Raw genomic sequence first — 15111 nt, 5'->3', positions numbered from 1 at the left:
ATGTTCTCACAGACACCATAGTGGACGGAGGGTCCGGCGTAAATGTATTGCCAGAAGAAACTTGGAGGAAACTTGGACAGCCGACATTGTGGCCTCCAAGATTTCAGCTGTTGATTGCCGATCAACATGGCATTAAACCATTGGGCATTCTCATGGCAAAGCCGGTAACCATTGGCACCCAGCCGTTCCTGATGGATTTCGTGGTGATTCCGTTGAAAAGGAAAGGCTATGACGCCATCCTGGGCCGCAGGTGGCTTATCGAAGCTTGAGCTTGACACGATTGGAAGAAGAACACTTTATCCCTCGAAAGTAAAGGCCGCCGATTCGTCATTGATTTGAATACCCAAATGGTAGGGGAAGAGGCCCTGTCGTCAGATTCTGAAGGAGAGAAGGATGAAGGTAGACGATGGATGGAACCGGATCAGGAGGGCGTCCTCCGATTGGACGGGGGAACAACGGATGACGACTTGGATTCCGTCAACGATCTCTACCACTAGCAAATGGAGGACAATGAATTATTTCATAGCTGCAATGTTCTGTCAATTGAGAATGAATATCTGAAGGAGTTTAGTGAAGTAAAGGAGGGGGAGGCACCGTTGGATGTTACACCCGCCCATGCATTCACTGAAGGAGAGACAATCAAGTATAATGAAGCTACGCTGCAAACAATGAATTTGGGGGACGAGGCAGAGCCGAAGAACATACTAGTCAGAGATAATTGGGATCCAATACTCAAGGCCGCGGCCTTCAAGATATTTATGGACCACAAGGATGTGTTTGCATGGACATACAAGGACCTCAAAGGAGTACCATCGGAATTGTTTGTGCACCACATCCTGCTGGTGGAAGGAGCTGTACCTGTACGAAAGCGACCCTACAGGATGAACAAGAACTATGCCGCACAGGATACGGAGGAAATCAACCGGATGCCGGAAGCTGGCATTATCTTCAAGGTACAGACCAGCGAATGAGTGTCATCGATAGTCATTTCATTGAAGAAGAATACTATTCAGATCCGGATATGCGTTGATTTCAGATGCCTGAATGCAGTGACAATCAAAGATCCTTTTCCGATTTCATTCACTGATAGCATTCTGGAGGAGGTCGCGGGACATGAAATCTACTCTTTTATGGACGGTCTCCGGATACAATCAGATTTCTATAGCGGAGGAGGATAAGTTGAAGACAACGTTTGTTGTCGAAGATGGGGTCTACGCGTACAATCGGATGCCTTTTGGGTTGTATAACGCGCCGACCAAATTCCAGCGGATTATACTGCGTATCTTCGGCAAGATGTCTGTGGGAAATTTCAAAGCCTTCTTGGATGATTGGTCAATATTTAGCACGGAGGACGGACACCTGGCAGCACTTGTGAGTGTATGGATAGATGTCGCAAGGCTCGACTAGCATTGAATCCCAAGAAGTGCGGATTCATGGTTCCGCATGGCAGACTGCTCGGACACATTGTCTGTAAGGAAGGATTAAAGACGGATCCCGACAAGGTGAGAGTCATTCTTGAAATGCAGCCATCTACTAATGTGACGGAGGTAAAATCTTTTCTCGGGCGTATAGGTTATTATCGGAGATTTATTAAAAATTTTGCCAAGGTGTCCCAACCGTTAGATAAGTTAACCTGCAAGGAAGAATCATTTAGATGGGATAAAGAGCAGAATGAGGCATTTGAAGGGCTGAAGGTACGACTGGCTACGACACCCATCCTGGCATATCCGGATTGGAATAAAGAATTTCATGTTCGTGTCGATGCCTCCAACTATGCGATTGGCGCGACCCTGGCACAGACTGGTAATCACGGACTTGATCATCCAATATACTTTGCATGTTGGTTGCTCTCAAAGGCCGAGCAAAACTACAACACGACTGAAAGAGAAGCGTTGGGAATGGTTTATGCTGTGCAAAAGTTCTGTCATTATTTGCTTGCTACACCGTTTGTGTTTTATGTTGATCACCAGGCCTTGTTGAACATGATTAATAAACCCGTCATCCAAGGGAGGATCAGCAGATGGCTACTACTATTGCAAGAATTCACTTTCAACATCATTGTCCGGCCAGGAAAGAAACATGTCAGTGCCGACCACCTGTCGCGGATCAAAACAGGGGAACTAGCGGATGGTGTGAATGACAACTTCCTTGATGCACAGCTATTTCAGATTGGGGTACTGTCGGAATGGTACAGGAGTATTGGCGAGTACTTGTCAACATGATAGTTTCCCACGGGGATTTCACCGAGTGATAGGCACAAGTTGATAATTAGGAGTCGTACGTTTCAATTGATCAATGGGTTGCTCTACAAAATGGGGCTGGATCATATTCTTCGATGGTCTGTATTGGAAGAGGAGATACCGTAGGTGTTAAAAGAAGCACATGAGGGTCCCGCGGGAGGACACATGGGACCCGACACCACTGCACGAAAGATATTACTCGCAGGACTCTGGTGGCTGACGGTGTACAATGATGCACGGGAATGGGTCGTCGAATGTGACACTTGCCAACGGGCCGGGAAGCCGAAGAAGAGAGATTTCATGCCACTTCAACCCTCTCATGCGCAGGAACTTTTTGAGAGATAGGGACTAGATTTAATTGGACCACTGAGGGTGAGCAAGACTCGACGGTGCCGGTACATCATTGTTGCAACTGAGTACTTAACCAAGTGGGTGGAGGCACGTGCGTTACCAGATAACTTGGCCGTTAGCACTGCGAAGTTTATTTATGAACAGATCATCACCAGGTATGGAATTCCGTTGCAATTAACAAATGATAGGGGGGTCATTTTGTTAATCATGTTATTCGACTGCTCACCACTCAGTTTAAGATTTATCATTCACTGTCGAGTCTGTACTATCCAAGAGCAAACGGATAGGCAGAGGCCACCAATAAAATTCTAGTATCCATCATCTACAAATCCTGTGCGATGGAAGGTGCTGATTGGGAGGAGAACTTACCCGCTGCCCCATGGGCGTATCGCACAGCGTACAAGGTGACGACAGGGCACACACCATTCCAGTTAATGTTTGGACAGGAAGCAGTGGTCCTAGCGGAATTCATGATTCCGAGTCTCCAAATAGCGTTGGAAAACAAATTGGATGATGACGAAAGCTTACAAGAGCGATTGAATAATTTGAATAAACTGGAGGAGAAATGGTTGTTGGCACAGTGGGCGACGGAAGTGGCACAGAACAGACGCAAGCTCTGGCATGATAAGCATCTGAAACGTAGCAGATTCTAGCCGGGACAATTAGTACTGAAGTATGATGGCCGTAATGAAATCAATCTGGGAAAATTCAAAGTGCGATGGGTTGGACCATATCAGATCTAAGAAATTGGCGACACTGGGGCAATCAAACTGGCGACCTTGGACGGACAGGAGATGGCTCAGTCAGTTAACGGATCTAAGTTGAAACTATATCGCGCAAGAAAGTTCTCGCCGTCATTGAATCCTCCATCGTCATCATTACAGGACTCTCTTGCGGCGACGTCATCTGGAGGTACCTTTGTTATTTGATGTGTTAGAAAAGAGTTCAAAAAAAAAAAAATTCAAAAAAAATAAAAAAAATTGGGGGCCCCGCGGACAGAAAGGCCCATGGACTGAAAAGCCCCGCGGGCAACAACCTCTCCGCGGGCAGAGTCAAAGACCCCGCGGGCAGCAGCCTGTCCACGGGAGTGAAGCGGAAGGTCCCGGCAAACAGTCTGTTCACGGGTTGTTAAAAGCCCCGCAGGCAAATGTCCGCGGGCATAAAACTTTGCTAAAGTTCTCCGCCAAAAAAAAAAGCCCCGTAGGCTTAAAATCCTTTGCTCACAAAATAAAACGTTCTTGCCAAGGAAAGCCCCACGGGCTTAAACGCTTTTTTTCCTCCGAATACTGTTGAAAATCTCCTTCGTGGGCATCAAACAATTATTAATCTTGCTGTCGGCAATGAGTTTGAGAATTTTGTGCCTGAGCCAAATACCTTGCTCGATAGGATGATTGGTGCAAGGTTCGACGAAATTTTAACTGATTACAGGGAACATCCCAAGTTGTGTACTTAAAGATATAGACGCTGGAGACAAAAGCGTTCTCAAGTAGCTGGAGCATGACATGGCGTTACCTTCATTCGGAATGAGATGCTGAAGGCAGTGGTGGCACATAAGGATTCAAAGCAATCAAAGATTATGGTGGCAAACAGCAAGCGAGATATATATTTTTAGAAGTTCAATGGAGGCGTAAAACAAAGAAAGGCCCGCGGATATACAAGCAGAACAAGCAATTTTTCTCAGACTTCAAACTTCGTCCTTGCCTCCAGTACCATAATGGTCCGTGGGAAAGGTGACTTGAACACATCCAGAGTGACATTTTTGTAGCGGTCGGAGGCAGCAAATATAAGGAGAAATAAACCATCTTTGCATGGAGTCAGCGGGCAAGCGGAAGCCGTGGAAGAGTCAGTTGGTAGCTAATATGGAAAAGAATTCAAGAGTTTTGGCATCGGGAATTCGAGTTGCAAGCCCCTCCGGTTCAAGTAGCAAGAAATAGAAGACCAAGGAGAAACTCACCTATCTCACTGTCCAGTTTGAGAGTCTTAGTGGAAGCGAATGCCGGAAGTGGTGGCAGGAGACCCCTGAGGCAGACCAAATTAAACAAATTTTGATGCGAGCACAGGTACATTGGGCTATTCAACTTCCCATCTTTTCCATCCGGTTGTTTGAATCAGTATTGCGCACTATGATAAAGACATATAGCGCCCGAACCAGAACGAGTACATTTCTGTACAAGCAACATCAGATGTCAGTGTCTTTTAAACCTAGGGATTTCACTAGGGTTTTCGGCATTTCTGGCCCTGATGGGAGGAAAGTGGAAATCAAGAATCATAAACTGTCACAGGAATAAAAGGAGCATTGGATAGATCTAGTGTGCAGGGACCTTACACCCGGGGAGAGGGAGACAGCGGTTCAGGGGACAAAGTGTAGAGGGCTTCGCAGAGACTTTATTCGGGAGGGTCATTGGCGGTGTATCATGGACGTCATCAAGAGCAAGTTGACAGGCGCCACCCGAGCCTCAGATATAGCATTGTCGTAGATTGTGTTTATGAATGGTATCATGCAGGGAGTGGTATATGATTGGGCCTTAGTGCTTGCTGACAGGATGGAGGAATTCATGATGCTTCAGCATCGAACTTTTTTTATGCCGCACCATGCCATCGGGCTGTTTCTCGAGGCTGCAGCTAGCTAGATTCCAATAGATGGCTTTGAGGCTCCTCCAAGGGGCAAGTTGGCAGACGGGGAGCCTCCCATATTCTACTAGCGACACTTAGATACAGGAGGATCAGCAGCAGGTCACAAGAAAGTACTCCGCGGGTTGGCTGCTTCCGGAGAGACAGATAGCGGACGGGAGGGCACTTCGATGAGTGACGGGGCTGAGTCCGTGGAAGAAGAGGTGAGCACATCGGCGGAAGTTGATGGTGAGGCAGCGGGTAGTGGGCCCACATTCTTTACCCCTCCTCAGCTGTCAACTTCAGCGCACTTGACTACCTTTTCGACAGTCATTCCGGCGTTTGGTCAGCGCCATGCCTCGGTCCTTATGACTCCTCTAGTGGAGGCAGATGTCCCACGGACAGTGACGGAGGTGGTCCCACAGGCAGTGACAAATGTTGTCCCACGGACAGTTGCGAAGTTATTGCCGACAACTATAGTGGAGGTGATTCCAGTTGTACCAGCAGATGTCACCGTCGCAGTCCCACCGAGAGCACAGTTGCCACCGCTAGAGTCTGAGCCGCAGGTTCGGTTGGAGGTCATTGATTGTGATGCAATGGTCACCGTTTCATCATCCTTTTTAGCAGAGGCCGAGTCAGCCCAGCCAATACCAGAGGCGAACATGGAGCTTGCGCAGTTTGACCAATCGGAGGTGATGGATAGAGTTAGTGAGTTTTTGAGGCAGCAGTTCCGACTCACTCCTACCAAGCGGGGTTTGCCCATTCAGTCTCCTAGGCGTTCAGGAGGGAATGCCACATGCCGTGGTTCCGCCAACAGCAGAGAAGGCGGCACCGGATATGGGCATGGCTCCCGCTGATGAGGAGGAGAACAGTGATGTGGAATGGTCATTGGAGGCCTTCGCCGAGGAGGACTATGGGTCGGATGAGGACAGGTGCCGGGATTACCTCAGGACTATGAAGTCTGCATTGAAGAAAGGACATGATGTGGCAATTCAGGCCCTGACTCGGCGGAGGGAGTGGCACTTGATTAGAGCATATATCCGTGGGATTTGTCCTCGGAGATTTCAGACTTGCTTTGCAGACAGGGGCTGGCCGGCGACGGAGACAGCTGAGATGTTGGCAGATTGGGCCACTGAGCCGAAGTTGGGACCCAGTGACACCCCCATGATGAAGCTGGCACATGAGTTTGTGGGACTATACAAAATATTTACTATGGTTGTTGGTGTGCGGAGGCGGACAGGGTTGCAGTAGAGAGATCATTGGCAGCTGAGACTGAGGCTAGACAGAAGCTAGCCGCCGACTTGGCCGACCAGCAGGCAGCATGGGCCGCAGAGCGGGCAGCACTATTGGCAGATTTGGTAGCAGTGGTGCAAGAGAAGGACGTGGCTAAGCAAGGTATGGAGGTAGCGGTTCGAGATAAGGATGCGGCTGAGCACGAGATGCAGTTAGCTAGGACGCAGGCCATAGATGTGGCGCTTCTTCTAAAGGAGGCCGTCAAAGTTAATTCTCAAAGTCAGACAGATCTCTGCATCAGGATAGAGCAGGTATACGAGTTATGTTGCCAGCAGCACACTTCTGGGATGCCCCCTTATCTCTAGTATTTCTTTTGTGGTCTGTGAGTTGTCTCCTAATTTTGTTAGTCGTCAGGAGACTACTGTTTTTTGGGGGGGGATGGTGTTAGCCGACTGGATGGTTTCGACGGTGTTGTCTATTTTGTAGCCGACGGGTCAAGACTTCGTAGCGAATGTAATATTGTGGTCGACAGACTCCTTCGGGAAGGTTTGGCGGTAGTATTTATAGCCTGTCTGGGATCTTTGTAAATCATCAATCATCTACTATTGCGAATATAATTCTTCTGTTCGTGTTCATTGTCTGTATGCGTTTATCTCTTTACCTATACGGTAAACAACCACTGCTAATCTTTAGGTCAAAAACAAGACTTAAGAATGAAGCAATACCCAACCAGATGCATGATAACTGAAATGTGGTAGTGAAATTAGTGATTCTCTCAAAGATATCACTGCTGGTCAATAGCACGAAATACAAAGAAGGGTGTTGATAACTGAGAGGTTGTATCAAACTTAGTAATTCTTTCGAGGATCTCACACCTGGCTAATAGCCCAAAATCCATTACAGGGTGTGGATCTATTGATTATAACAGATATGATTACAAGAATTGAGCAATATATTGATATATCCTAAAAATGACGGTAACCTCTGTGCACTACTACTATTAGGGGAGTGTAGAATCTAAGGGTTTAGGGCTTAGATTGCTCTTATCATCTACTTGACGTCCCAACGAGATAACTGGCCAAATTTGACAGAAGAAGTGTGCAATGATCACCATTGGGTCAGATTTTTCTCGAAAATCCCACTTTCTTTCTCTAGTTCTTCTTGTCCCTTTCATGGTTGTAAGATAGTTGTATTTTATTATACAGGTGCTTTTGCATGCAAATAGCTGTATATATCTGTACTTAAGGTGGTAGGTGGGTTGGTTAGGGTTGTGGGTTGTTTTGTTGCTGTAAAGGATGTAAATTTTTCCTACAAGTAGGAAGGAGACAAACTATTTGATGGTCGTTAATTGATGATTTTTTCATCTGTACTCTAACATCTTTTGAGAATTAATGCAATCTAGCTCTGTCAAAGCATTCTCAAAATTTCACCCAGTAATTGCTTGTATTTTTAAGCTATGTCTTTTAGTTAAGGAATCTTGGAGCGTTTTTCCCTTATATGCAGGCCAATTGGGAATGGGGCTTATGGAAGATGATCTATTAAGAAAATATAAGAAACAGGAACATGAGTCATTTTTAAATGCTCAACAATATTAACATTTTGTGTACTAACCTTAGGCTGTTGTGTTGGAATGAAAAACACCTTTATTGGTTGTGATGGTTGAACTATGACCTTTTGAGCTTGTACTTGCTATCTAGCTTGTCCTTTAGGTAAACATTTGATCTTTTGCACATTTGATATAGTAAGGCTTTGGGTGTTCTTCAAACTCCAATAATGAAATTGACTTTTGTTAACTCAATCTTCCAAAGATTGTTTTCGGTTAGGATCTTCCAAAGATTCCTACCTAGGTCCTCCTCCTCCCAGAAGCAAGAACTCTCTAATTCTTAACCCACACAATCCACTCTACAAGCTACCTAGATGCCCTAGTGGCTTTCCAACACCCCCACACCCCTGCTGCAAGATCTTTGCCAGTCAAGGTGTCCAACTCCTTCCAAGGAATGCCATTCAACTTGTTTGACCATTCCCCAAACCAGATTTCACCTTTTTCTTATCAACTTCTTGTTTTGCTCAAACCAATCTAGTGGAATTAAGCCTCTAAAACTGGTATATTGCAATTTTCTCCAATTTTACCTGAACAAGGCCCCAAATAAAATTGATATTCGGATATCCTTTTGGAAGAATTTTCAGATTACAAAGAATCTCATTTGGGTTCCGTACAGAAGTGCCCCAAACACAAAACCCTCCTTTATAGGCTTAAAACTAGGGCTTTAATCTTTGTCCACTTAGTCCAATGGTAAAATATTCTCCTTAAAACTTCAAATTAGGTTCAAACCTTCCCTCCTCTTCTCTAGTGTTCACTTAAGGTGCCAAACCTTGTGTTTACATTCACAAGGTTGCTCCAAGCACGTTTTCCTCTCTTGGAATGGCTCAACAAACCACTTGTTCAGCCCTTAATTCACCATTTTAGCATCACAGCCATGGAGTAAAGGTTGGAGCTCTTATTTACAGTCATATTACACCTATTCCTAGCTATCCACAAATCCATGATTAGGTAGAGACCGTGGATTGCTAGGAATCCATTAAAATGCTTCAAAACCCTTGCTTAAAACTAACAAAATGAAGAAAATGAATGCAAATGTTCAAACAAATCTGCTGTACTGATTCAAAACAATGTATTAGACATGTACAAGTATGCACAAGACTGGTTTCAGTCAGTTCATCACAAAAACTCAAAATTTGCTTGGTAAAAGTACGGATCAGCACAGTAAAACACAAGAAAATGCTCCAAAAACTTGCTCCTTTGATTCTCTAACCCCAAAAATTGGTGATCTACAACCTTTATGCCTCTCCCCAGGTCATTTGGACATTTCACCAACCAACTTTTTAATTAGTTATGCATTCTTGGCATATTTTATAAGAAAAATGCAAAAAGTTGTAAAAATCGCAAAGTTGCAACTTTGCAACTTTTGAGCAGTTTTTTGCACTATTGTGCAATTTGACTCCAACTATTCATGAAATGAATACATATTATTCCTAAAGGCTAAATATGACCAAAAATGACCAAATTCGTCCTTGAGTCAACCTTTGACCAATCGTTGACCATGGTTGACCGACCTAGAGTAACTTGAACAAGCAAGCACAAAGTGCTCTTTTGGCCTCCAAATGGGTTCACCAACCTATCAAACATTACCATTAAAGTCTCTAGGCTCAACCTATCCAGGTGTGTTTCCCTTAGAGCTTATTACACAACAAAATTTAAAGTTAACTAATTTGACCCTTTATTTACCTTGTGCTCCTGCACCATGCTCCTGGGGTACAAAAGAACTCATGTTCCATGAGTTGTTAGTTCAACTATTGTCTTGCCATGCTTAATGATGTCCAATTCACTCATCCAAGTGGCTTCAGCGTCAGGCAAGCCTTCCCACTTAATTAGGTATTCTTTGTAGACTCCCTTCCTTGCCTTTTTCAGCACTTTGGTACCCAAGATCCTTTCAAGTTGCATAGGTTGAGGAGTGGGAAAATCAGTGACCTAATCAACCATTTGAGTGTCTTGTAGTACTGATGTATCAGTATCTTGAGGTGGTCCCTTATAGGCATAGAGATCACATACATTAAAGATAGGGGAGATGCCTAAATTGGGTGGTAGTTCCACCTCATAGGCATTTGTACCATACTTGTGTAACACCTTGAGTGGTCCTATCTTTTTCACGAGTAACTTGGTTGGTTGTCCCTTAGGCAACCTTTCCTTCCTAAGATAAGCCATTACCAAATCTCCAACCTTGAATTTGACTTCCCTTCTTGATCTATCAGCCCTTTCCTTATATTTATCAGCACTCTTTTGAAGAGCTTGCTTCACCTAGTCATGAATGTCTTTGATATGTTCTGCAAAGTTCTCTCCTAGAGAACTTCTTCTCCATGTCTCTAACATCTCTTTGTTCAAGCACTCCCCTAAGATGGTAACCATAAACAATCTCAAAAGGACTTTTACCAATGCTCCTGTTGATTGGATCATTGTAGGCATATTCTGCTTGCTTAATTATAAAATCCCAAACTTGTCCATGTTGCTTAGTGAGAGTTAATAAAATTTCCAAAGACGAGTTCACTACTTCAGTTTGACCATGTGATTGTGGATGGTAGGCTGAAGAGAACGCAAGATTGGTTCCAAGCTTCTTCCATAGTGTCCTCCAAAAGTGACCAACAAACTTGGAATCCCTGTCACTAACAATACTAAGAGGTAAGCTATGTATTCGGACTATCTCTTTAAAGAAAAGACCTGCAATATATGAGGCATCATTGGTGCTTTTACATGGAATAAAGTGAGCCATCTTGCTGAATCTATCCACTACATCATACACACTATCATAACCCCTTACTATTTTTGGTAATCCCAATACAAAGTCCATACTAAGGCAATCCCAAGGCCTAGTTGGTATGGTAAGAGGTTGACAGAGTCCAGCATTGGATGATGTCCCTTTACCTCTTTGGCAGATGCCACATTGCTCCACAAAAGGTTCTAACATCTTGATACATTTTAGGCCAAAAATATGCCCTGCTGACCTGCTCTAATGTTTTATCAGATCCAACACTCCAAGACTACCTTGGTGTTTTTCTTTGATGATGTTGGTCCTCATAGACCCTTGAGGTATATACAATTGTGTTCCCTTGAAAAGCAAACCATCCTGCAACAAATAATCAGCAAAATCTACATGGAATGTGTTAGAAAAATTAGAGCAAACCTTGTAGGCTGCTGCAAAATCTTTATCAGTTGCATATTGTTCCTTTATTGCTTCTAATCCCACTCTTTGTAGTTGAACTTCTTGGACTACTAACACTCTTCTACTGAGGGCATTGGCAACCTTATTGCAAGTACCTTTCTTATGCTTTATGATGAATGTATAGGCCTGCAAATACTCAACCCATTTGAGATGCTTTTGACTTAACTTGTCTTAAAATTAAGGAAGCTTAAGGCATGATTGTCTGTATAGACTATAATCTCTTTTGGAAGAAGGTTATGTCTCCATTTCTTTAAAGACTGTACCATAGCATACAACTCTAGGTCATATTTGGAATACTTTTGGTTAGCTTTATTAAGTTTGATAAGTAGGAGATAATTTCTACAGCAAGTCAAATTGTGATATTGCTATCAAGATTTAACTATGTGATTTTGAGTCAAACTCATTGACCCATGTTTCATGAGTAGTGATTCAACATGAATCCATCTCTCATGAGAATAAATGTTTAATTAAGTTTCTTAGAAAAGAAAGCAACTTGGTGGTCTTCTTGACTCAACATTGCTCCATTGGCCAAGTTGCTAGCATCACATTCCACTATGAAAGGTTTGTGGAAATCAGGTAATCTAAGAGTAGGTAAGTCAGTTACCTTCTTCTTCAAGTATTCAAAGCTTTCATTGGCCTTAGATGTCCATGCAAACTTGCATTTCACTCCTTTGATGGTGTTAAGTATAGGTGCCATGATATCACTGACATTTCTAATGAATCTCCTATAGAATGATGCCAACCCATGAAAACTTCTGACATCTCCAACTGATATAGGTGTAGGCCAATTCAAGATTGCCTCAACCTTGGACATATCCATCTTTAAACATCCTTCTGACACTACAAAACCAAGATAAATTAATTCTGTTTTCATGAACTCACACTTTTCCAAATTGATCATCAACTTCTCTTGGTGTAGCTTGTTCAAGACCATGTCCAAGTGCTTTAGATGCTCCTCTTCGGACTTGCTAAAGATCAGAATGTCATCAAGATAAACAATTACAAACTTGCCAATAAACTCTACCAATACCTCATTCATTAACCTCATGAAGGTGCTAGGGGCATTGGTTAAGCCAAATGGCATTACCAAACACTCATATAAACCCTCATTGGTCTTAAATGTTGTTTTCCATTCACCTCTAGGCCTGATCCGTATTTGATGATATCTTGATTTCAAGTCAATCTTTGAGGAATAACATGCTCCCCCAAATAGTCCAATAAGCATGTAATATTGGGAATAGGAATGGCTATTCCAATAACAGGTATTTTTTGGAAGTGGTATAAGCTCATTTTAGAGGCAAAATGGGAATACATATTCCTATTCCCTATTCCAAATGACGAACTAAACAGAAAATGGAAAACGTATTCCAACTTTTCTATTCCTATTCCAGCAACCAAATGGGCACTTAGATCCTCTATTCTTGGCACGGGAAACCTATTCTGGATGGTTATTTTGTTGATGGCCCTTGAATTAGTGCACATCCTCCATTTTCCATTCTTTTTAAGGGCTAATACTGTAGGTACAGCACAAGGGCTTAGACTTTTCCTAATCAGCCCTTCATCCATCAATTCTTGCACTTATTTTCCTATTTCTGCATTTTGTGAAGGAGTCATTTTATATGCTGCTTTATTAGGCAGAGTAGACCCTGGAATGAGGTCTATTTGATGACTGATATCTCTCATAGGTGGTAAATCTTTTGGGATTTCACTGACCACTATGTCTTGATATTGATCCAATAGCTGCTGCACTTCCCTAGGCAGTTCAATGTCTTTGTCTTTCTTAGGCTCCTCCTTAGGCTTCAAAACTATAGCAAACCCTTCTTCAATAGGTTCAGTCTTTAGGACTTTAAGAAAATCCTTCCCACTCAATAACATGGTACTAGAACCTATAACCCCTGACATCCACTATGTCAGGTAAGAGATCCATTTGAAATTTTCTGCCTTGTTAAGTAATAATATAGGTGTTCTTCTCCCCATCGTGCAAAGCTTTAACATCATATTGCCAAGGGCGTCCTAGGAGAAGATGACAAGCATCCATGGCAATACATCACATAGGACCTTGTCCTTATGGTCCCCTATCTCAAACTTTACATAGGCTTGTCCATCTACTAGCACATGCTGACCCTTATTGAGCCAAGATAACTTATAGGGTGTGCATGAGGTAATCTTTTCAACTTAAGTTTTTCAACCATTTCAAGTGACACAATATTTTCAGTAGAGCCAGAATCTACTAAAACTTTGCATACCTTGCCTTGAGATTTGCATGTGGTCCTAAATAAGGTCTTCCTTTGTGGTGGTCCTTGGGGTTGTGGAACTTTCAGTAAAGTCCTCCTCAGCATCAGACTTTCTCCTTCTTGTATTGGTCCAGCTTTTCCAATAGGTGTACTAGCACTACTTGCCTCATCCTCTTGCAAAAAGGTTGTTCTTCTGTCCATGGTTTGTGAAGAACTCCTTTCAGGACATTTTCCCATTGTGCGTCCTACTTGACCACACCCTGTGAACACAGTACCTCCTCTTCCATATCCACCAAATCTGCCTCTTGAAGGGCTTCTACCCCTATAATATCCTCTATTACTCCTCACACTACTTTCTCCACTTCCTTTAGGTGTCACATTTTCCTTATTACTGTTATTAGTCTGTCCTCTTCCAAAGAAGCCTCTTACTCTAAAACTTTTCAGATTTTTACCTCTAGAATGCTGCTCCCCTTTTCTTCTCAGTTTTTCCTCTGCTCTCAAAGCTAACTGAAAACATCTATTTAGTGTATCAGGAGCCATGATAGTTATCTCATCCTGAATGTTGGTTCTTAAACCACTCAAATACCTAGCCAAGTTCTCTGACTCACTTTCTTGCTTCTTGGATCTGAAACTGATCTTGTGGAACTCCTTAGTGTATCCACTTACATCAAGGTCTTTTTGTTTGAAACCTTGCAACTTCTTGTACATATGTACTTCATAGTCACTAGGGAGAAGCTGTGCCTTAATCCTGATCACCATTCTTTCCCAAGAATTGATCTTTTTGTTGCCTTGTTGGATTCTTTCTTCCTACATTACATTCCACCATGTTAGTGCTGCTCCATTCAATCTTGTCTTGGCAACACTTACTCTTTTATCTTCATCCACCTCTTTGAGGTCAATGTAGCTATTCAATGCATCAATCCAATCGAATAGGTCTTCACCATTTAAGCTTCCATGGTAGGTAGGTAATCCATCAAAATGATCCCTATTAAGAGATTTCAGAGCATCCAAGAACATTTTATGTTCCTTATCAGATTGTGCTACTGTAGAGGTTATAGAAGTGCTCCTTTCCTGTTCTTGTTCTTTCTCTTCATCAGTTAGGTCACCCCATTCAGTGAGTTTTCCCATTGTGTGTCCTACTTGACCACAATGGTAACACTTCCCTGTAAACTCAGTACCTCCTCCTCTTCCATATCCACCAAATCTGCCTCTTGAAGGGCTTCTACCCTATAATTTCCTCTATTACTCCTCACACTACTTTCTCCATTTCCTTCAAGTGTCACATTTTCTTTTTTACTGCTGTTAGTCTATCTTCTTCCAAAGAAGCCTCTTTCTCTAAAACTTTTCAGATTTTTATCTCTAGAATGCTGCTCCCCTTTTCTTCTCAGCGTTTGCTCTGCTCTCAAAGCTAACTTAAATCATCTATTCATTGTATCAAGAGCCATGATAGTTATCTCATCCTGAATGTTGGTTCTTAAACCACTCAAATACCTTGCCAACTTCTTCAGCTCACTTTCTTGCTTCTCAAACTGATCTTGTGGGATTCCTTAGTGTATCCACTTACATCAAGGTCTTTGCCCATTAGCGCAGTGCATCGACATTGTTTTTCTTACTTTGTTGCACTATACATAGTTGATAGTAAGCTGTTCAGTAGGTGCAAATTGCTAT

At 43.0% G+C, this 15111-nt stretch overlaps 1 protein-coding gene across 4 annotated transcripts in view; it reads left to right on the top strand.

The window, feature by feature from the left end:
• The window catches only part of LOC149548106 (uncharacterized), a 102692-nt gene that overhangs the window by 41793 nt on the left and 45788 nt on the right, over positions 1-15111 (top strand). The window lies entirely within an intron of this gene.

This window comes from Cupressus sempervirens, chromosome 7 (genome assembly GCF_028749045.1).
Source record: "Cupressus sempervirens isolate cs-2001-9-10 chromosome 7, ASM2874904v1, whole genome shotgun sequence".
NCBI lineage: Eukaryota > Viridiplantae > Streptophyta > Pinopsida > Cupressales > Cupressaceae > Cupressus > Cupressus sempervirens.
This window is presented reverse-complemented; position numbering and strand designations above follow the sequence as displayed.